The sequence below is a fragment of the Pagrus pagrus genome (assembly GCF_965226575.1).
Source record: "Pagrus pagrus genome assembly, chromosome: 20".
Classification (NCBI taxonomy): Eukaryota; Metazoa; Chordata; class Actinopteri; order Spariformes; family Sparidae; genus Pagrus; species Pagrus pagrus.
In genome coordinates, this window is record NC_140207.1 from 5166485 (window position 1) to 5190471 (window position 23987).

Consider the following 23987-nt stretch of genomic DNA (forward strand, 5'->3'; position numbering starts at 1 on the left):
ACTTCTGCCCTCAGACCAGGAGAGATTCACCTGCCCTGAGACAACTTCTGCCCTGAGACCAGGAGGGATTCACCTGCCCTGAGACCAGGAGGATTCCCCTGCCCTCAGACAACTTCTGCCCTGAGACCAGGAGAGATACACCTGCCCTCAGACAGCTTCTGCCCTGAGACCAGGAGGATTCACCTGCCCTCAGACAACTTCTGCCCTGAGACCAGGAGGATTCACCTGCCCTCAGACAACTTCTGCCCTGAGACCAGGAGAGATACACCTGCCCTCAGACAGCTTCTGCCCTGAGACCAGGAGGATTCCCCTGCCCTTAGACAACTTCTGCCGTGAGACCAGGAGAGATACACCTGCCCTGAGACAGCTTCTGCCCTGAGACCAGGAGGATTCACCTGCCCTCAGACAACTTCTGCCCTGAGACCAGGAGGATTCACCTGCCCTCAGACAGCTTCTGCCCTGAGACCAGGAGGATTCCCCTGCCCTCAGACAGCTTCTGCCCTGAGACCAGGAGGATTCACCTGCCCTCAGACAACTTTTGCCCTGAGACCAGGAGAGATACACCTGCCCTCAGACAACTTCTGCCCTGAGACCAGGAGAGATTCACCTGCCCTCAGACAGCTTCTGCCCTGAGACCAGGAGGATTCCCCTGCCCTCAGACAACTTCTGCCCTGAGACCAGGAGAGATACACCTGCCCTCAGACAGCTTCTGCCCTGAGACCAGGAGGATTCCCCTGCCATCAGAGAACTTCTGCCTTGAGACCAGGAGAGATACACCTGCCCTGAGACCAGGAGGATTCACCTGCCCTCAGACAACTTCTGCCCTGAGACCAGGAGAGATTCACCTGCCCTCAGACAACTTCTGCCCTGAGACCAGGAGGATTCCCCTGCCCTCAGACAACTTCTGCCCTGAGACCAGGAGGATTCACCTGCCCTCAGACAACTTCTGCCCTGAGACCAGGAGGGATGTACCTGCCCTCAGACAAAATTGTGAGAAACAATGGTTTCTGCCCTGGGACCAGTTGAGGCTAAACCAAGTCAGACAACTTCTGCCCTCAGACCAGGAGAGATTCACCTGCCCTGAGACAACTTCTGCCCTGAGACCAGGAGGGATTCACCTGCCCTGAGACCAGGAGGATTCCCCTGCCCTCAGACAACTTCTGCCCTGAGACCAGGAGAGATACACCTGCCCTCAGACAGCTTCTGCCCTGAGACCAGGAGGATTCACCTGCCCTCAGACAACTTCTGCCCTGAGACCAGGAGGGATACACCTGCCCTGAGACAACTTCTGCCCTGACTCCAGGAGGATTCACCTGCCCTCAGACAACTTCTGCCCTGAGACCAGGAGAGATACACCTGCCCTCAGACAGCTTCTGCCCTGAGACCAGGAGGATTCCCCTGCCCTCAGACAACTTCTGCCCTGAGACCAGGAGGATTCACCTGCCCTCAGACAACTTCTGCCCTGAGGCCAGGAGGATTCCCCTGCCCTCAGACAACTTCTGCCCTGAGACCAGGAGAGATACACCTGCCCTCAGACAGCTTCTGCCCTGAGACCAGGAGGATTCACCTGCCCTCAGACAACTTCTGCCCTGAGACCAGGAGAGATACACCTGCCCTCAGACAACTTCTGCCCTGAGACCAGGAGGGATTCACCTGCCCTGAGACAACTTCTGCCCTGAGACCAGGAGGGATTCACCTGCCCTCAGACAACTTCTGCCCTGTGACCAGGAGGATTCACCTGCCCTCAGACAACTTCTGCCCTGAGACCAGGAGAGATACACCTGCCCTCAGACAGCTTCTGCCCTGAGACCAGGAGGATTCCCCTGCCCTCAGACAACTTCTGCCCTGAGACCAGGAGGATTCCCCTGCCATCAGACAACTTCTGCCCTGAGACCAGGAGAGATACACCTGCCCTGAGACCAGGAGGATTCACCTGCCCTCAGACAACTTCTGCCCTGAGACCAGGAGAGATTCACCTGCCCTCAGACAACTTCTGCCCTGAGACCAGGAGGATTCCCCTGCCCTCAGACAACTTCTGCCCTGAGACCAGGAGGATTCACCTGCCCTCAGACAACTTCTGCCCTGAGACCAGGAGGGATGTACCTGCCCTCAGACAAAATTGTGAGAAACAATGGTTTCTGCCCTGGGACCAGTTGAGGCTAAACCAAGTCAGACAACTTCTGCCCTCAGACCAGGAGAGATTCACCTACCCTGAGACAACTTCTGCCCTGAGACCAGGAGGATTCACCTGCCCTGAGACCAGGAGGATTCCCCTGCCCTCAGACAACTTCTGCCCTGAGACCAGGAGAGATACACCTGCCCTCAGACAGCTTCTGCCCTGAGACCAGGAGGATTCACCTGCCCTCAGACAACTTCTGCCCTGAGACCAGGAGGGATACACCTGCCCTGAGACAACTTCTGCCCTGACTCCAGGAGGATTCACCTGCCCTCAGACAACTTCTGCCCTGAGACCAGGAGAGATACACCTGTCCTCAGACAGCTTCTGCCCTGAGACCAGGAGGATTCCCCTGCCCTCAGACAACTTCTGCCCTGAGGCCAGGAGGATTCCCCTGCCCTCAGACAACTTCTGCCCTGAGACCAGGAGAGATACACCTGCCCTCAGACAGCTTCTGCCCTGAGACCAGGAGGATTCACCTGCCCTCAGACAACTTCTGCCCTGAGACCAGGAGAGATACACCTGCCCTCAGACAACTTCTGCCCTGAGACCAGGAGGGATTCACCTGCCCTGAGACAACTTCTGCCCTGAGACCAGGAGGGATTCACCTGCCCTCAGACAACTTCTGCCCTGTGACCAGGAGGATTCACCTGCCCTCAGACAACTTCTGCCCTGAGACCAGGAGAGATACACCTGCCCTCAGACAGCTTCTGCCCTGAGACCAGGAGGATTCCCCTGCCCTCAGACAACTTCTGCCCTGAGACCAGGAGGGATTCACCTGCCCTCAGACAACTTCTGCCCTGAGACCAGGAGGATTCACCTGCCCTCAGACAACTTCTGCCCTGAGATCAGGAGAGATACACTTGTCCTCAGACAGCTTCTGCCCTGAGACCAGGAGGATTCACCTGCCCTCAGACAACTTCTGCCCTGAGACCAGGAGAGATACACCTGCCCTCAGACAGCTTCTGCCCTGAGACCAGGAGGATTCCCCTGCCCTTAGACAACTTCTGCCGTGAGACCAGGAGAGATACACCTGCCCTGAGACAGCTTCTGCCCTGAGACCAGGAGGATTCACCTGCCCTCAGACAACTTCTGCCCTGAGACCAGGAGGATTCACCTGCCCTCAGACAGCTTCTGCCCTGAGACCAGGAGAGATACACCTGCCCTCAGACAGCTTCTGCCCTGAGACCAGGAGGATTCCCCTGCCATCAGACAGCTTCTGCCCTGAGACCAGGAGGATTCCCCTGCCCTCAGACAACTTCTGCCCTGAGACCAGGAGGATTCACCTGCCCTCAGACAACTTCTGCCCTGAGGCCAGGAGGATTCCCCTGCCCTCAGACAACTTCTGCCCTGAGACCAGGAGAGATACACCTGCCCTCAGACAGCTTCTGCCCTGAGACCAGGAGGATTCACCTGCCCTCAGACAACTTCTGCCCTGAGACCAGGAGAGATACACCTGCCCTCAGACAACTTCTGCCCTGAGACCAGGAGGGATTCACCTGCCCTGAGACAACTTCTGCCCTGAGACCAGGAGGGATTCACCTGCCCTCAGACAACTTCTGCCCTGTGACCAGGAGGATTCACCTGCCCTCAGACAACTTCTGCCCTGAGACCAGGAGAGATACACCTGCCCTCAGACAGCTTCTGCCCTGAGACCAGGAGGATTCCCCTGCCCTCAGACAACTTCTGCCCTGAGACCAGGAGGGATTCACCTGCCCTCAGACAACTTCTGCCCTGAGACCAGGAGGATTCACCTGCCCTCAGACAACTTCTGCCCTGAGATCAGGAGAGATACACTTGTCCTCAGACAGCTTCTGCCCTGAGACCAGGAGGATTCACCTGCCCTCAGACAACTTCTGCCCTGAGACCAGGAGAGATACACCTGCCCTCAGACAGCTTCTGCCCTGAGACCAGGAGGATTCCCCTGCCCTTAGACAACTTCTGCCGTGAGACCAGGAGAGATACACCTGCCCTGAGACAGCTTCTGCCCTGAGACCAGGAGGATTCACCTGCCCTCAGACAACTTCTGCCCTGAGACCAGGAGGATTCACCTGCCCTCAGACAGCTTCTGCCCTGAGACCAGGAGGATTCCCCTGCCCTCAGACAGCTTCTGCCCTGAGACCAGGAGGATTCACCTGCCCTCAGACAACTTTTGCCCTGAGACCAGGAGAGATACACCTGCCCTCAGACAACTTCTGCCCTGAGACCAGGAGAGATACACCTGCCCTCAGACAGCTTCTGCCCTGAGACCAGGAGGATTCCCCTGCCCTCAGACAACTTCTGCCCTGAGACCAGGAGAGATACACCTGCCCTCAGACAGCTTCTGCCCTGAGACCAGGAGGATTCCCCTGCCATCAGACAACTTCTGCCCTGAGACCAGGAGAGATACACCTGCCCTGAGACCAGGAGGATTCACCTGCCCTCAGACAACTTCTGCCCTGAGACCAGGAGAGATTCACCTGCCCTCAGACAACTTCTGCCCTGAGACCAGGAGGATTCCCCTGCCCTCAGACAACTTCTGCCCTGAGACCAGGAGGATTCACCTGCCCTCAGACAACTTCTGCCCTGAGACCAGGAGGGATGTACCTGCCCTCAGACAAAATTGTGAGAAACAATGGTTTCTGCCCTGGGACCAGTTGAGGCTAAACCAAGTCAGACAACTTCTGCCCTCAGACCAGGAGAGATTCACCTACCCTGAGACAACTTCTGCCCTGAGACCAGGAGGATTCACCTGCCCTGAGACCAGGAGGATTCCCCTGCCCTCAGACAACTTCTGCCCTGAGACCAGGAGAGATACACCTGCCCTCAGACAGCTTCTGCCCTGAGACCAGGAGGATTCACCTGCCCTCAGACAACTTCTGCCCTGAGACCAGGAGGGATACACCTGCCCTGAGACAACTTCTGCCCTGACTCCAGGAGGATTCACCTGCCCTCAGACAACTTCTGCCCTGAGACCAGGAGAGATACACCTGCCCTCAGACAGCTTCTGCCCTGAGACCAGGAGGATTCCCCTGCCCTCAGACAACTTCTGCCCTGAGACCAGGAGGATTCACCTGCCCTCAGACAACTTCTGCCCTGAGGCCAGGAGGATTCCCCTGCCCTCAGACAACTTCTGCCCTGAGACCAGGAGAGATACACCTGCCCTCAGACAGCTTCTGCCCTGAGACCAGGAGGATTCACCTGCCCTCAGACAACTTCTGCCCTGAGACCAGGAGAGATACACCTGCCCTCAGACAACTTCTGCCCTGAGACCAGGAGGGATTCACCTGCCCTGAGACAACTTCTGCCCTGAGACCAGGAGGGATTCACCTGCCCTCAGACAACTTCTGCCCTGTGACCAGGAGGATTCACCTGCCCTCAGACAACTTCTGCCCTGAGACCAGGAGAGATACACCTGCCCTCAGACAGCTTCTGCCCTGAGACCAGGAGGATTCCCCTGCCCTCAGACAACTTCTGCCCTGAGACCAGGAGGGATTCACCTGCCCTCAGACAACTTCTGCCCTGAGACCAGGAGGATTCACCTGCCCTCAGACAACTTCTGCCCTGAGATCAGGAGAGATACACTTGTCCTCAGACAGCTTCTGCCCTGAGACCAGGAGGATTCACCTGCCCTCAGACAACTTCTGCCCTGAGACCAGGAGAGATACACCTGCCCTCAGACAGCTTCTGCCCTGAGACCAGGAGGATTCCCCTGCCCTTAGACAACTTCTGCCGTGAGACCAGGAGAGATACACCTGCCCTGAGACAGCTTCTGCCCTGAGACCAGGAGGATTCACCTGCCCTCAGACAACTTCTGCCCTGAGACCAGGAGGATTCACCTGCCCTCAGACAGCTTCTGCCCTGAGACCAGGAGGATTCCCCTGCCCTCAGACAGCTTCTGCCCTGAGACCAGGAGGATTCACCTGCCCTCAGACAACTTTTGCCCTGAGACCAGGAGAGATACACCTGCCCTCAGACAACTTCTGCCCTGAGACCAGGAGGATTCACCTGCCCTCAGACAACTTCTGCCCTGAGACCAGGAGAGATACACCTGCCCTCAGACAGCTTCTGCCCTGAGACCAGGAGGATTCCCCTGCCCTTAGACAACTTCTGCCGTGAGACCAGGAGAGATACACCTGCCCTGAGACAGCTTCTGCCCTGAGACCAGGAGGATTCACCTGCCCTCAGACAACTTCTGCCCTGAGACCAGGAGGATTCACCTGCCCTCAGACAGCTTCTGCCCTGAGACCAGGAGGATTCCCCTGCCCTCAGACAGCTTCTGCCCTGAGACCAGGAGGATTCACCTGCCCTCAGACAACTTTTGCCCTGAGACCAGGAGAGATACACCTGCCCTCAGACAACTTCTGCCCTGAGACCAGGAGAGATTCACCTGCCCTCAGACAGCTTCTGCCCTGAGACCAGGAGGATTCCCCTGCCCTCAGACAACTTCTGCCCTGAGACCAGGAGAGATACACCTGCCCTCAGACAGCTTCTGCCCTGAGACCAGGAGGATTCCCCTGCCATCAGACAACTTCTGCCCTGAGACCAGGAGAGATACACCTGCCCTGAGACCAGGAGGATTCACCTGCCCTCAGACAACTTCTGCCCTGAGACCAGGAGAGATTCACCTGCCCTCAGACAACTTCTGCCCTGAGACCAGGAGGATTCCCCTGCCCTCAGACAACTTCTGCCCTGAGACCAGGAGGATTCACCTGCCCTCAGACAACTTCTGCCCTGAGACCAGGAGGGATGTACCTGCCCTCAGACAAAATTGTGAGAAACAATGGTTTCTGCCCTGGGACCAGTTGAGGCTAAACCAAGTCAGACAACTTCTGCCCTCAGACCAGGAGAGATTCACCTGCCCTGAGACAACTTCTGCCCTGAGACCAGGAGGGATTCACCTGCCCTGAGACCAGGAGGATTCCCCTGCCCTCAGACAACTTCTGCCCTGAGACCAGGAGAGATACACCTGCCCTCAGACAGCTTCTGCCCTGAGACCAGGAGGATTCACCTGCCCTCAGACAACTTCTGCCCTGAGACCAGGAGGGATACACCTGCCCTGAGACAACTTCTGCCCTGACTCCAGGAGGATTCACCTGCCCTCAGACAACTTCTGCCCTGAGACCAGGAGAGATACACCTGCCCTCAGACAGCTTCTGCCCTGAGACCAGGAGGATTCCCCTGCCCTCAGACAACTTCTGCCCTGAGACCAGGAGGATTCACCTGCCCTCAGACAACTTCTGCCCTGAGGCCAGGAGGATTCCCCTGCCCTCAGACAACTTCTGCCCTGAGACCAGGAGAGATACACCTGCCCTCAGACAGCTTCTGCCCTGAGACCAGGAGGATTCACCTGCCCTCAGACAACTTCTGCCCTGAGACCAGGAGAGATACACCTGCCCTCAGACAACTTCTGCCCTGAGACCAGGAGGGATTCACCTGCCCTGAGACAACTTCTGCCCTGAGACCAGGAGGGATTCACCTGCCCTCAGACAACTTCTGCCCTGTGACCAGGAGGATTCACCTGCCCTCAGACAACTTCTGCCCTGAGACCAGGAGAGATACACCTGCCCTCAGACAGCTTCTGCCCTGAGACCAGGAGGATTCCCCTGCCCTCAGACAACTTCTGCCCTGAGACCAGGAGGGATTCACCTGCCCTCAGACAACTTCTGCCCTGAGACCAGGAGGATTCACCTGCCCTCAGACAACTTCTGCCCTGAGATCAGGAGAGATACACTTGTCCTCAGACAGCTTCTGCCCTGAGACCAGGAGGATTCACCTGCCCTCAGACAGCTTCTGCCCTGAGACCAGGAGGATTCCCCTGCCCTTAGACAACTTCTGCCGTGAGACCAGGAGAGATACACCTGCCCTGAGACAGCTTCTGCCCTGAGACCAGGAGGATTCACCTGCCCTCAGACAACTTCTGCCCTGAGACCAGGAGGATTCACCTGCCCTCAGACAGCTTCTGCCCTGAGACCAGGAGGATTCCCCTGCCCTCAGACAGCTTCTGCCCTGAGACCAGGAGGATTCACCTGCCCTCAGACAACTTTTGCCCTGAGACCAGGAGAGATACACCTGCCCTCAGACAACTTCTGCCCTGAGACCAGGAGAGATACACCTGCCCTCAGACAGCTTCTGCCCTGAGACCAGGAGGATTCCCCTGCCCTCAGACAACTTCTGCCCTGAGACCAGGAGAGATACACCTGCCCTCAGACAGCTTCTGCCCTGAGACCAGGAGGATTCCCCTGCCATCAGACAACTTCTGCCCTGAGACCAGGAGAGATACACCTGCCCTGAGACCAGGAGGATTCACCTGCCCTCAGACAACTTCTGCCCTGAGACCAGGAGAGATTCACCTGCCCTCAGACAACTTCTGCCCTGAGACCAGGAGGATTCCCCTGCCCTCAGACAACTTCTGCCCTGAGACCAGGAGGATTCACCTGCCCTCAGACAACTTCTGCCCTGAGACCAGGAGGGATGTACCTGCCCTCAGACAAAATTGTGAGAAACAATGGTTTCTGCCCTGGGACCAGTTGAGGCTAAACCAAGTCAGACAACTTCTGCCCTCAGACCAGGAGAGATTCACCTACCCTGAGACAACTTCTGCCCTGAGACCAGGAGGGATTCACCTGCCCTGAGACCAGGAGGATTCCCCTGCCCTCAGACAACTTCTGCCCTGAGACCAGGAGAGATACACCTGCCCTCAGACAGCTTCTGCCCTGAGACCAGGAGGATTCACCTGCCCTCAGACAACTTCTGCCCTGAGACCAGGAGGGATACACCTGCCCTGAGACAACTTCTGCCCTGACTCCAGGAGGATTCACCTGCCCTCAGACAACTTCTGCCCTGAGACCAGGAGAGATACACCTGCCCTCAGACAGCTTCTGCCCTGAGACCAGGAGGATTCCCCTGCCCTCAGACAACTTCTGCCCTGAGACCAGGAGGATTCACCTGCCCTCAGACAACTTCTGCCCTGAGGCCAGGAGGATTCCCCTGCCCTCAGACAACTTCTGCCCTGAGACCAGGAGAGATACACCTGCCCTCAGACAGCTTCTGCCCTGAGACCAGGAGGATTCACCTGCCCTCAGACAACTTCTGCCCTGAGACCAGGAGAGATACACCTGCCCTCAGACAACTTCTGCCCTGAGACCAGGAGGGATTCACCTGCCCTGAGACAACTTCTGCCCTGAGACCAGGAGGGATTCACCTGCCCTCAGACAGCTTCTGCCCTGAGACCAGGAGGATTCCCCTGCCCTCAGACAGCTTCTGCCCTGAGACCAGGAGGATTCACCTGCCCTCAGACAACTTTTGCCCTGAGACCAGGAGAGATACACCTGCCCTCAGACAACTTCTGCCCTGAGACCAGGAGAGATACACCTGCCCTCAGACAGCTTCTGCCCTGAGACCAGGAGGATTCCCCTGCCCTCAGACAACTTCTGCCCTGAGACCAGGAGAGATACACCTGCCCTCAGACAGCTTCTGCCCTGAGACCAGGAGGATTCCCCTGCCATCAGACAACTTCTGCCCTGAGACCAGGAGAGATACACCTGCCCTGAGACCAGGAGGATTCACCTGCCCTCAGACAACTTCTGCCCTGAGACCAGGAGAGATTCACCTGCCCTCAGACAACTTCTGCCCTGAGACCAGGAGGATTCCCCTGCCCTCAGACAACTTCTGCCCTGAGACCAGGAGGATTCACCTGCCCTCAGACAACTTCTGCCCTGAGACCAGGAGGGATGTACCTGCCCTCAGACAAAATTGTGAGAAACAATGGTTTCTGCCCTGGGACCAGTTGAGGCTAAACCAAGTCAGACAACTTCTGCCCTCAGACCAGGAGAGATTCACCTGCCCTGAGACAACTTCTGCCCTGAGACCAGGAGGGATTCACCTGCCCTGAGACCAGGAGGATTCCCCTGCCCTCAGACAACTTCTGCCCTGAGACCAGGAGAGATACACCTGCCCTCAGACAGCTTCTGCCCTGAGACCAGGAGGATTCACCTGCCCTCAGACAACTTCTGCCCTGAGACCAGGAGGATTCACCTGCCCTCAGACAACTTCTGCCCTGAGACCAGGAGAGATACACCTGCCCTCAGACAGCTTCTGCCCTGAGACCAGGAGGATTCCCCTGCCCTTAGACAACTTCTGCCGTGAGACCAGGAGAGATACACCTGCCCTGAGACAGCTTCTGCCCTGAGACCAGGAGGATTCACCTGCCCTCAGACAACTTCTGCCCTGAGACCAGGAGGATTCACCTGCCCTCAGACAGCTTCTGCCCTGAGACCAGGAGGATTCCCCTGCCCTCAGACAGCTTCTGCCCTGAGACCAGGAGGATTCACCTGCCCTCAGACAACTTTTGCCCTGAGACCAGGAGAGATACACCTGCCCTCAGACAACTTCTGCCCTGAGACCAGGAGAGATTCACCTGCCCTCAGACAGCTTCTGCCCTGAGACCAGGAGGATTCCCCTGCCCTCAGACAACTTCTGCCCTGAGACCAGGAGAGATACACCTGCCCTCAGACAGCTTCTGCCCTGAGACCAGGAGGATTCCCCTGCCATCAGAGAACTTCTGCCCTGAGACCAGGAGAGATACACCTGCCCTGAGACCAGGAGGATTCACCTGCCCTCAGACAACTTCTGCCCTGAGACCAGGAGAGATTCACCTGCCCTCAGACAACTTCTGCCCTGAGACCAGGAGGATTCCCCTGCCCTCAGACAACTTCTGCCCTGAGACCAGGAGGATTCACCTGCCCTCAGACAACTTCTGCCCTGAGACCAGGAGGGATGTACCTGCCCTCAGACAAAATTGTGAGAAACAATGGTTTCTGCCCTGGGACCAGTTGAGGCTAAACCAAGTCAGACAACTTCTGCCCTCAGACCAGGAGAGATTCACCTGCCCTGAGACAACTTCTGCCCTGAGACCAGGAGGGATTCACCTGCCCTGAGACCAGGAGGATTCCCCTGCCCTCAGACAACTTCTGCCCTGAGACCAGGAGAGATACACCTGCCCTCAGACAGCTTCTGCCCTGAGACCAGGAGGATTCACCTGCCCTCAGACAACTTCTGCCCTGAGACCAGGAGGGATACACCTGCCCTGAGACAACTTCTGCCCTGACTCCAGGAGGATTCACCTGCCCTCAGACAACTTCTGCCCTGAGACCAGGAGAGATACACCTGCCCTCAGACAGCTTCTGCCCTGAGACCAGGAGGATTCCCCTGCCCTCAGACAACTTCTGCCCTGAGACCAGGAGGATTCACCTGCCCTCAGACAACTTCTGCACTGAGGCCAGGAGGATTCCCCTGCCCTCAGACAACTTCTGCCCTGAGACCAGGAGAGATACACCTGCCCTCAGACAGCTTCTGCCCTGAGACCAGGAGGATTCACCTGCCCTCAGACAACTTCTGCCCTGAGACCAGGAGAGATACACCTGCCCTCAGACAACTTCTGCCCTGAGACCAGGAGGGATTCACCTGCCCTGAGACAACTTCTGCCCTGAGACCAGGAGGGATTCACCTGCCCTCAGACAACTTCTGCCCTGTGACCAGGAGGATTCACCTGCCCTCAGACAACTTCTGCCCTGAGACCAGGAGAGATACACCTGCCCTCAGACAGCTTCTGCCCTGAGACCAGGAGGATTCCCCTGCCCTCAGACAACTTCTGCCCTGAGACCAGGAGGGATTCACCTGCCCTCAGACAACTTCTGCCCTGAGACCAGGAGGATTCACCTGCCCTCAGACAACTTCTGCCCTGAGATCAGGAGAGATACACTTGTCCTCAGACAGCTTCTGCCCTGAGACCAGGAGGATTCACCTGCCCTCAGACAACTTCTGCCCTGAGACCAGGAGAGATACACCTGCCCTCAGACAGCTTCTGCCCTGAGACCAGGAGGATTCCCCTGCCCTTAGACAACTTCTGCCGTGAGACCAGGAGAGATACACCTGCCCTGAGACAGCTTCTGCCCTGAGACCAGGAGGATTCACCTGCCCTCAGACAACTTCTGCCCTGAGACCAGGAGGATTCACCTGCCCTCAGACAGCTTCTGCCCTGAGACCAGGAGGATTCCCCTGCCCTCAGACAGCTTCTGCCCTGAGACCAGGAGGATTCACCTGCCCTCAGACAACTTTTGCCCTGAGACCAGGAGAGATACACCTGCCCTCAGACAACTTCTGCCCTGAGACCAGGAGAGATACACCTGCCCTCAGACAGCTTCTGCCCTGAGACCAGGAGGATTCCCCTGCCCTCAGACAACTTCTGCCCTGAGACCAGGAGAGATACACCTGCCCTCAGACAGCTTCTGCCCTGAGACCAGGAGGATTCCCCTGCCATCAGACAACTTCTGCCCTGAGACCAGGAGAGATACACCTGCCCTGAGACCAGGAGGATTCACCTGCCCTCAGACAACTTCTGCCCTGAGACCAGGAGAGATTCACCTGCCCTCAGACAACTTCTGCCCTGAGACCAGGAGGATTCCCCTGCCCTCAGACAACTTCTGCCCTGAGACCAGGAGGATTCACCTGCCCTCAGACAACTTCTGCCCTGAGACCAGGAGGGATGTACCTGCCCTCAGACAAAATTGTGAGAAACAATGGTTTCTGCCCTGGGACCAGTTGAGGCTAAACCAAGTCAGACAACTTCTGCCCTCAGACCAGGAGAGATTCACCTACCCTGAGACAACTTCTGCCCTGAGACCAGGAGGGATTCACCTGCCCTGAGACCAGGAGGATTCCCCTGCCCTCAGACAACTTCTGCACTGAGACCAGGAGAGATACACCTGCCCTCAGACAGCTTCTGCCCTGAGACCAGGAGGATTCACCTGCCCTCAGACAACTTCTGCCCTGAGACCAGGAGGGATACACCTGCCCTGAGACAACTTCTGCCCTGACTCCAGGAGGATTCACCTGCCCTCAGACAACTTCTGCCCTGAGACCAGGAGAGATACACCTGCCCTCAGACAGCTTCTGCCCTGAGACCAGGAGGATTCCCCTGCCCTCAGACAACTTCTGCCCTGAGACCAGGAGGATTCACCTGCCCTCAGACAACTTCTGCCCTGAGGCCAGGAGGATTCCCCTGCCCTCAGACAACTTCTGCCCTGAGACCAGGAGGATTCACCTGCCCTCAGACAACTTTTGCCCTGAGACCAGGAGAGATACACCTGCCCTCAGACAACTTCTGCCCTGAGACCAGGAGAGATACACCTGCCCTCAGACAGCTTCTGCCCTGAGACCAGGAGGATTCCCCTGCCCTCAGACAACTTCTGCCCTGAGACCAGGAGAGATACACCTGCCCTCAGACAGCTTCTGCCCTGAGACCAGGAGGATTCCCCTGCCATCAGACAACTTCTGCCCTGAGACCAGGAGAGATACACCTGCCCTGAGACCAGGAGGATTCACCTGCCCTCAGACAACTTCTGCCCTGAGACCAGGAGAGATTCACCTGCCCTCAGACAACTTCTGCCCTGAGACCAGGAGGATTCCCCTGCCCTCAGACAACTTCTGCCCTGAGACCAGGAGGATTCACCTGCCCTCAGACAACTTCTGCCCTGAGACCAGGAGGGATGTACCTGCCCTCAGACAAAATTGTGAGAAACAATGGTTTCTGCCCTGGGACCAGTTGAGGCTAAACCAAGTCAGACAACTTCTGCCCTCAGACCAGGAGAGATTCACCTGCCCTGAGACAACTTCTGCCCTGAGACCAGGAGGGATTCACCTGCCCTGAGACCAGGAGGATTCCCCTGCCCTCAGACAACTTCTGCCCTGAGACCAGGAGAGATACACCTGCCCTCAGACAGCTTCTGCCCTGAGACCAGGAGGATTCACCTGCCCTCAGACAACTTCTGCCCTGAGACCAGGAGGATTCACCTGCCCTCAGACAACTTCTGCCCTGAGACCAGGAGAGATACACCTGCCCTCAGACAGCTTCTGCCCTGAGACCAGGAGGATTCCCCTGCCCTTAGACAACTTCTGCCGTGAGACCAGGAGAGATACACCTGCCCTGAGACAGCTTCTGCCCTGAGACCAGGAGGATTCACCTGCCCTCAGACAACTTCTGCCCTGAGACCAGGAGGATTCACCTGCCCTCAGACAGCTTCTGCCCTGAGACCAGGAGGATTCCCCTGCCCTCAGACAGCTTCTGCCCTGAGACCAGGAGGATTCACCTGCCCTCAGACAACTTTTGCCCTGAGACCAGGAGAGATACACCTGCCCTCAGACAACTTCTGCCCTGAGACCAGGAGAGATTCACCTGCCCTCAGACAGCTTCTGCCCTGAGACCAGGAGGATTCCCCTGCCCTCAGACAACTTCTGCCCTGAGACCAGGAGAGATACACCTGCCCTCAGACAGCTTCTGCCCTGAGACCAGGAGGATTCCCCTGCCATCAGAGAACTTCTGCCCTGAGACCAGGAGAGATACACCTGCCCTGAGACCAGGAGGATTCACCTGCCCTCAGACAACTTCTGCCCTGAGACCAGGAGAGATTCACCTGCCCTCAGACAACTTCTGCCCTGAGACCAGGAGGATTCCCCTGCCCTCAGACAACTTCTGCCCTGAGACCAGGAGGATTCACCTGCCCTCAGACAACTTCTGCCCTGAGACCAGGAGGGATGTACCTGCCCTCAGACAAAATTGTGAGAAACAATGGTTTCTGCCCTGGGACCAGTTGAGGCTAAACCAAGTCAGACAACTTCTGCCCTCAGACCAGGAGAGATTCACCTGCCCTGAGACAACTTCTGCCCTGAGACCAGGAGGGATTCACCTGCCCTGAGACCAGGAGGATTCCCCTGCCCTCAGACAACTTCTGCCCTGAGACCAGGAGAGATACACCTGCCCTCAGACAGCTTCTGCCCTGAGACCAGGAGGATTCACCTGCCCTCAGACAACTTCTGCCCTGAGACCAGGAGGGATACACCTGCCCTGAGACAACTTCTGCCCTGACTCCAGGAGGATTCACCTGCCCTCAGACAACTTCTGCCCTGAGACCAGGAGAGATACACCTGCCCTCAGACAGCTTCTGCCCTGAGACCAGGAGGATTCCCCTGCCCTCAGACAACTTCTGCCCTGAGACCAGGAGGATTCACCTGCCCTCAGACAACTTCTGCCCTGAGGCCAGGAGGATTCCCCTGCCCTCAGACAACTTCTGCCCTGAGACCAGGAGAGATACACCTGCCCTCAGACAGCTTCTGCCCTGAGACCAGGAGGATTCACCTGCCCTCAGACAACTTCTGCCCTGAGACCAGGAGAGATACACCTGCCCTCAGACAACTTCTGCCCTGAGACCAGGAGGGATTCACCTGCCCTGAGACAACTTCTGCCCTGAGACCAGGAGGGATTCACCTGCCCTCAGACAACTTCTGCCCTGTGACCAGGAGGATTCACCTGCCCTCAGACAACTTCTGCCCTGAGACCAGGAGAGATACACCTGCCCTCAGACAGCTTCTGCCCTGAGACCAGGAGGATTCCCCTGCCCTCAGACAACTTCTGCCCTGAGACCAGGAGGGATTCACCTGCCCTCAGACAACTTCTGCCCTGAGACCAGGAGGATTCACCTGCCCTCAGACAACTTCTGCCCTGAGATCAGGAGAGATACACTTGTCCTCAGACAGCTTCTGCCCTGAGACCAGGAGGATTCACCTGCCCTCAGACAACTTCTGCCCTGAGACCAGGAGAGATACACCTGCCCTCAGACAGCTTCTGCCCTGAGACCAGGAGGATTCCCCTGCCCTTAGACAACTTCTGCCGTGAGACCAGGAGAGATACACCTGCCCTGAGACAGCTTCTGCCCTGAGACCAGGAGGATTCACCTGCCCTCAGACAACTTCTGCCCTGAGACCAGGAGGATTCACCTGCCCTCAGACAGCTTCTGCCCTGAGACCAGGAGGATTCCCCTGCCCTCAGACAGCTTCTGCCCTGAGACCAGGAGGATTCACCTGCCCTCAGACAACTTTTGCCCTGAGACCAGGAGAGATACACCTGCCCTCAGACAACTTCTGCCCTGAGACCAGGAGAGATACACCTGCCCTCAGACAGCTTCTGCCCTGAGACCAGGAGGATTCCCCTGCCCTCAGACAACTTCTGCCCTGAGACCAGGAGAGATACACCTGCCCTCAGACAGCTTCTGCCCTGAGACCAGGAGGATTCCCCTGCCATCAGACAACTTCTGCCCTGAGACCAGGAGAGATACACCTGCCCTGAGACCAGGAGGATTCACCTGCCCTCAGACAACTTCTGCCCTGAGACCAGGAGAGATTCACCTGCCCTCAGACAACTTCTGCCCTGAGACCAGGAGGATTCCCCTGCCCTCAGACAACTTCTGCCCTGAGACCAGGAGGATTCACCTGCCCTCAGACAACTTCTGCCCTGAGACCAGGAGGGATGTACCTGCCCTCAGACAAAATTGTGAGAAACAATGGTTTCTGCCCTGGGACCAGTTGAGGCTAAACCAAGTCAGACAACTTCTGCCCTCAGACCAGGAGAGATTCACCTACCCTGAGACAACTTCTGCCCTGAGACCAGGAGGGATTCACCTGCCCTGAGACCAGGAGGATTCCCCTGCCCTCAGACAACTTCTGCCCTGAGACCAGGAGAGATACACCTGCCCTCAGACAGCTTCTGCCCTGAGACCAGGAGGATTCACCTGCCCTCAGACAACTTCTGCCCTGAGACCAGGAGGGATACACCTGCCCTGAGACAACTTCTGCCCTGACTCCAGGAGGATTCACCTGCCCTCAGACAACTTCTGCCCTGAGACCAGGAGAGATACACCTGCCCTCAGACAGCTTCTGCCCTGAGACCAGGAGGATTCCCCTGCCCTCAGACAACTTCTGCCCTGAGACCAGGAGGATTCACCTGCCCTCAGACAACTTCTGCCCTGAGGCCAGGAGGATTCCCCTGCCCTCAGACAACTTCTGCCCTGAGACCAGGAGAGATACACCTGCCCTCAGACAGCTTCTGCCCTGAGACCAGGAGGATTCACCTGCCCTCAGACAACTTCTGCCCTGAGACCAGGAGAGATACACCTGCCCTCAGACAACTTCTGCCCTGAGACCAGGAGGGATTCACCTGCCCTGAGACAACTTCTGCCCTGAGACCAGGAGGGATTCACCTGCCCTCAGACAACTTCTGCCCTGTGACCAGGAGGATTCACCTGCCCTCAGACAACTTCTGCCCTGAGACCAGGAGAGATACACCTGCCCTCAGACAGCTTCTGCCCTGAGACCAGGAGGATTCCCCTGCCCTCAGACAACTTCTGCCCTGAGACCAGGAGGGATTCACCTGCCCTCAGACAACTTCTGCCCTGAGACCAGGAGGATTCACCTGCCCTCAGACAACTTCTGCCCTGAGATCAGGAGAGATACACTTGTCCTCAGACAGCTTCTGCCCTGAGACCAGGAGGATTCACCTGCCCTCAGACAACTTCTGCCCTGAGACCAGGAGAGATACACCTGCCCTCAGACAGCTTCTGCCCTGAGACCAGGAGGATTCCCCTGCCCTTAGACAACTTCTGCCGTGAGACCAGGAGAGATACACCTGCCCTGAGACAGCTTCTGCCCTGAGACCAGGAGGATTCACCTGCCCTCAGACAACTTCTGCCCTGAGACCAGGAGGATTCACCTGCCCTCAGACAGCTTCTGCCCTGAGACCAGGAGGATTCCCCTGCCCTCAGACAGCTTCTGCCCTGAGACCAGGAGGATTCACCTGCCCTCAGACAACTTTTGCCCTGAGACCAGGAGAGATACACCTGCCCTCAGACAACTTCTGCCCTGAGACCAGGAGAGATACACCTGCCCTCAGACAGCTTCTGCCCTGAGACCAGGAGGATTCCCCTGCCCTCAGACAACTTCTGCCCTGAGACCAGGAGAGATACACCTGCCCTCAGACAGCTTCTGCCCTGAGACCAGGAGGATTCCCCTGCCATCAGACAACTTCTGCCCTGAGACCAGGAGAGATACACCTGCCCTGAGACCAGGAGGATTCACCTGCCCTCAGACAACTTCTGCCCTGAGACCAGGAGAGATTCACCTGCCCTCAGACAACTTCTGCCCTGAGACCAGGAGGATTCCCCTGCCCTCAGACAACTTCTGCCCTGAGACCAGGAGGATTCACCTGCCCTCAGACAACTTCTGCCCTGAGACCAGGAGGGATGTACCTGCCCTCAGACAAAATTGTGAGAAACAATGGTTTCTGCCCTGGGACCAGTTGAGGCTAAACCAAGTCAGACAACTTCTGCCCTCAGACCAGGAGAGATTCACCTGCCCTGAGACAACTTCTGCCCTGAGACCAGGAGGGATTCACCTGCCCTGAGACCAGGAGGATTCCCCTGCCCTCAGACAACTTCTGCCCTGAGACCAGGAGAGATACACCTGCCCTCAGACAGCTTCTGCCCTGAGACCAGGAGGATTCACCTGCCCTCAGACAACTTCTGCCCTGAGACCAGGAGGGATACACCTGCCCTGAGACAACTTCTGCCCTGACTCCAGGAGGATTCACCTGCCCTCAGACAACTTCTGCCCTGAGACCAGGAGAGATACACCTGCCCTCAGACAGTTTCTGCCCTGAGACCAGGAGGATTCCCCTGCCCTCAGACAACTTCTGCCCTGAGACCAGGAGGATTCACCTGCCCTCAGACAGCTTCTGCCCTGAGACCAGGAGAGATACACCTGCCCTCAGACAGCTTCTGCCCTGAGACCAGGAGGATTCACCTGCCCTGAGACAACTTCTGCCCTGAGACCAGGAGGATTCACCTGCCCTCAGACAACTTCTGCCCTGAGACCAGGAGAGATACACCTGCCCTCAGACAACTTCTGCCCTGAGACCAGGAGGATTCCCCTGCCCTCAGACAACTTCTGCCCTGAGACCAGGAGAGTTACACCTGCCCTCAGACAACTTCTGCCCTGAGACCAGGAGGCATTCACCTGCCCTGAGACAACTTCTGCCCTGAGACCAGGAGGATTCACCTGCCCTCAGACAACTTCTGCCCTGAGACCAGGAGAGATACACCTGCCCTCAGACAACTTCTGCCCTGAGACCAGGAGGATTCCCCTGCCCTCAGACAACTTCTGCCCTGAGACCAGGAGGATTCACCTGCCCTCAGACAGCTTCTGCCCTGAGACCAGGAGGATTCACCTGCCCTCAGACAACTTTTGCCCTGAGACCAGGAGAGATACACCTGCCCTCAGACAACTTCTGCCCTGAGACCAGGAGAGATACACCTGCCCTCAGACAGCTTCTGCCCTGAGACCAGGAGGATTCACCTGCCCTCAGACAACTTCTGCCCTGAGACCAGGAGAGATTCACCTGCCCTCAGACAACTTCTGCCCTGAGACCAGGAGAGATACACTTGCCCTCAGACAGCTTCTGCCCTGAGACCAGGAGGATTCCCCTGCCCTCAGACAACTTCTGCCCTGAGACCAGGAGAGATACACCTGCCCTCAGACAGCTTCTGCCCTGAGACCAGGAGGATTCACCTGCCCTCAGACAACTTCTGCCCTGAGACCAGGAGAGATACACCTGCCCTCAGACAACTTCTGCCCTGAGACCAGGAGGGATTCACCTGCCCTGAGACAACTTCTGCCCTGAGACCAGGAGGGATTCACCTGCCCTCAGACAACTTCTGCCCTGAGACCAGGAGGATTCACCTGCCCTCAGACAACTTCTGCCCTGAGACCAGGAGGGATTCACCTGCCCTCAGACAACTTCTGCCCTGAGACCAGGAGGATTCACCTGCCCTCAGACAACTTCTGCCCTGAGATCAGGGGAGATACACTTGTCCTCAGACAGCTTCTGCCCTGAGACCAGGAGGATTCACCTGCCCTCAGACAACTTCTGCCCTGAGACCAGGAGAGATACACCTGCCCTCAGACAGCTTCTGCCCTGAGACCAGGAGGATTCACCTGCCCTCAGACAACTTCTGCCCTGAGACCAGGAGAGATACACCTGCCCTCAGACAGCTTCTGCCCTGAGACCAGGAGGATTCCCCTGCCCTCAGACAGCTTCTGCCCTGAGACCAGGAGGATTCACCTGCCCTCAGACAACTTTTGCCCTGAGACCAGGAGAGATACACCTGCCCTCAGACAACTTCTGCCCTGAGACCAGGAGAGATTCACCTGCCCTCAGACAGCTTCTGCCCTGAGACCAGGAGGATTCCCCTGCCCTCAGACAACTTCTGCCCTGAGACCAGGAGAGATACACCTGCCCTCAGACAGCTTCTGCCCTGAGACCAGGAGGATTCCCCTGCCATCAGAGAACTTCTGCCCTGAGACCAGGAGAGATACACCTGCCCTGAGACCAGGAGGATTCACCTGCCCTCAGACAACTTCTGCCCTGAGACCAGGAGAGATTCACCTGCCCTCAGACAACTTCTGCCCTGAGACCAGGAGGATTCCCCTGCCCTCAGACAACTTCTGCCCTGAGACCAGGAGGATTCACCTGCCCTCAGACAACTTCTGCCCTGAGACCAGGAGGGATGTACCTGCCCTCAGACAAAATTGTGAGAAACAATGGTTTCTGCCCTGGGACCAGTTGAGGCTAAACCAAGTCAGACAACTTCTGCCCTCAGACCAGGAGAGATTCACCTGCCCTGAGACAACTTCTGCCCTGAGACCAGGAGGGATTCACCTGCCCTGAGACCAGGAGGATTCCCCTGCCCTCAGACAACTTCTGCCCTGAGACCAGGAGAGATACACCTGCCCTCAGACAGCTTCTGCCCTGAGACCAGGAGGATTCACCTGCCCTCAGACAACTTCTGCCCTGAGACCAGGAGGGATACACCTGCCCTGAGACAACTTCTGCCCTGACTCCAGGAGGATTCACCTGCCCTCAGACAACTTCTGCCCTGAGACCAGGAGAGATACACCTGCCCTCAGACAGCTTCTGCCCTGAGACCAGGAGGATTCCCCTGCCCTCAGACAACTTCTGCCCTGAGACCAGGAGGATTCACCTGCCCTCAGACAACTTCTGCCCTGAGGCCAGGAGGATTCCCCTGCCCTCAGACAACTTCTGCCCTGAGACCAGGAGAGATACACCTGCCCTCAGACAGCTTCTGCCCTGAGACCAGGAGGATTCACCTGCCCTCAGACAACTTCTGCCCTGAGACCAGGAGAGATACACCTGCCCTCAGACAACTTCTGCCCTGAGACCAGGAGGGATTCACCTGCCCTGAGACAACTTCTGCCCTGAGACCAGGAGGGATTCACCTGCCCTCAGACAACTTCTGCCCTGTGACCAGGAGGATTCACCTGCCCTCAGACAACTTCTGCCCTGAGACCAGGAGAGATACACCTGCCCTCAGACAGCTTCTGCCCTGAGACCAGGAGGATTCCCCTGCCCTCAGACAACTTCTGCCCTGAGACCAGGAGGGATTCACCTGCCCTCAGACAACTTCTGCCCTGAGACCAGGAGGATTCACCTGCCCTCAGACAACTTCTGCCCTGAGATCAGGAGAGATACACTTGTCCTCAGACAGCTTCTGCCCTGAGACCAGGAGGATTCACCTGCCCTCAGACAACTTCTGCCCTGAGACCAGGAGAGATACACCTGCCCTCAGACAGCTTCTGCCCTGAGACCAGGAGGATTCCCCTGCCCTTAGACAACTTCTGCCGTGAGACCAGGAGAGATACACCTGCCCTGAGACAGCTTCTGCCCTGAGACCAGGAGGATTCACCTGCCCTCAGACAACTTCTGCCCTGAGACCAGGAGGATTCACCTGCCCTCAGACAGCTTCTGCCCTGAGACCAGGAGGATTCCCCTGCCCTCAGACAGCTTCTGCCCTGAGACCAGGAGGATTCACCTGCCCTCAGACAACTTTTGCCCTGAGACCAGGAGAGATACACCTGCCCTCAGACAACTTCTGCCCTGAGACCAGGAGAGATACACCTGCCCTCAGACAGCTTCTGCCCTGAGACCAGGAGGATTCCCCTGCCCTCAGACAACTTCTGCCCTGAGACCAGGAGAGATACACCTGCCCTCAGACAGCTTCTGCCCTGAGACCAGGAGGATTCCCCTGCCATCAGACAACTTCTGCCCTGAGACCAGGAGAGATACACCTGCCCTGAGACCAGGAGGATTCACCTGCCCTCAGACAACTTCTGCCCTGAGACCAGGAGAGATTCACCTGCCCTCAGACAACTTCTGCCCTGAGACCAGGAGGATTCCCCTGCCCTCAGACAACTTCTGCCCTGAGACCAGGAGGATTCACCTGCCCTCAGACAACTTCTGCCCTGAGACCAGGAGGGATGTACCTGCCCTCAGACAAAATTGTGAGAAACAATGGTTTCTGCCCTGGGACCAGTTGAGGCTAAACCAAGTCAGACAACTTCTGCCCTCAGACCAGGAGAGATTCACCTGCCCTGAGACAACTTCTGCCCTGAGACCAGGAGGGATTCACCTGCCCTGAGACCAGGAGGATTCCCCTGCCCTCAGACAACTTCTGCCCTGAGACCAAGAGAGATACACCTGCCCTCAGACAGCTTCTGCCCTGAGACCAGGAGGATTCACCTGCCCTCAGACAACTTCTGCCCTGAGACCAGGAGGGATACACCTGCCCTGAGACAACTTCTGCCCTGACTCCAGGAGGATTCACCTGCCCTCAGACAACTTCTGCCCTGAGACCAGGAGAGATACACCTGCCCTCAGACAGTTTCTGCCCTGAGACCAGGAGGATTCCCCTGCCCTCAGACAACTTCTGCCCTGAGACCAGGAGGATTCACCTGCCCTCAGACAACTTCTGCCCTGAGGCCAGGAGGATTCCCCTGCCCTCAGACAACTTCTGCCCTGAGACCAGGAGAGATACACCTGCCCTCAGACAGCTTCTGCCCTGAGACCAGGAGGATTCCCCTGCCCTCAGACAACTTCTGCCCTGAGACCAGGAGAGATACACCTGCCCTCAGACAACTTCTGCCCTGAGACCAGGAGGGATTCACCTGCCCTGAGACAACTTCTGCCCTGAGACCAGGAGGGATTCACCTGCCCTCAGACAACTTCTGCCCTGAGACCAGGAGGATTCACCTGCCCTCAGACAACTTCTGCCCTGAGACCAGGAGAGATACACCTGCCCTCAGACAGCTTCTGCCCTGAGACCAGGAGGATTCCCCTGCCCTCAGACAACTTCTGCCCTGAGACCAGGAGGATTCACCTGCCCTCAGACAACTTTTGCCCTGAGACCAGGAGAGATACACCTGCCCTCAGACAACTTCTGCCCTGAGACCAGGAGAGATACACCTGCCCTCAGACAGCTTCTGCCCTGAGACCAGGAGGATTCCCCTGCCCTCAGACAACTTCTGCCCTGAGACCAGGAGGATTCACCTGCCCTCAGACAACTTCTGCCCTGAGACCAGGAGAGATTCACCTGCCCTCAGACAGCTTCTGCCCTGAGACCAGGAGGATTCACCTGCCCTCAGACAACTTCTGCCCTGAGACCAGGAGAGATTCCCCTGCCCTCAGACAACTTCTGCCCTGAGACCAGGAGAGATACACCTGCCCTCAGACAGCTTCTGCCCTGAGACCAGGAGGATTCACCTGCCCTCAGACAACTTCTGCCCTGAGACCAGGAGAGATACACCTGCCCTCAGACAACTTCTGCCCTGAGACCAGGAGGGATTCACCTGCCCTGAGACAACTTCTGCCCTGAGACCAGGAGGGATTCACCTGCCCTCAGACAACTTCTGCCCTGAGACCAGGAGGATTCACCTGCCCTCAGACAACTTCTGCCCTGAGACCAGGAGGGATTCACCTGCCCTCAGACAACTTCTGCCCTGAGACCAGGAGGATTCACCTGCCCTCAGACAACTTCTGCCCTGAGATCAGGAGAGATACACTTGTCCTCAGACAGCTTCTGCCCTGAGACCA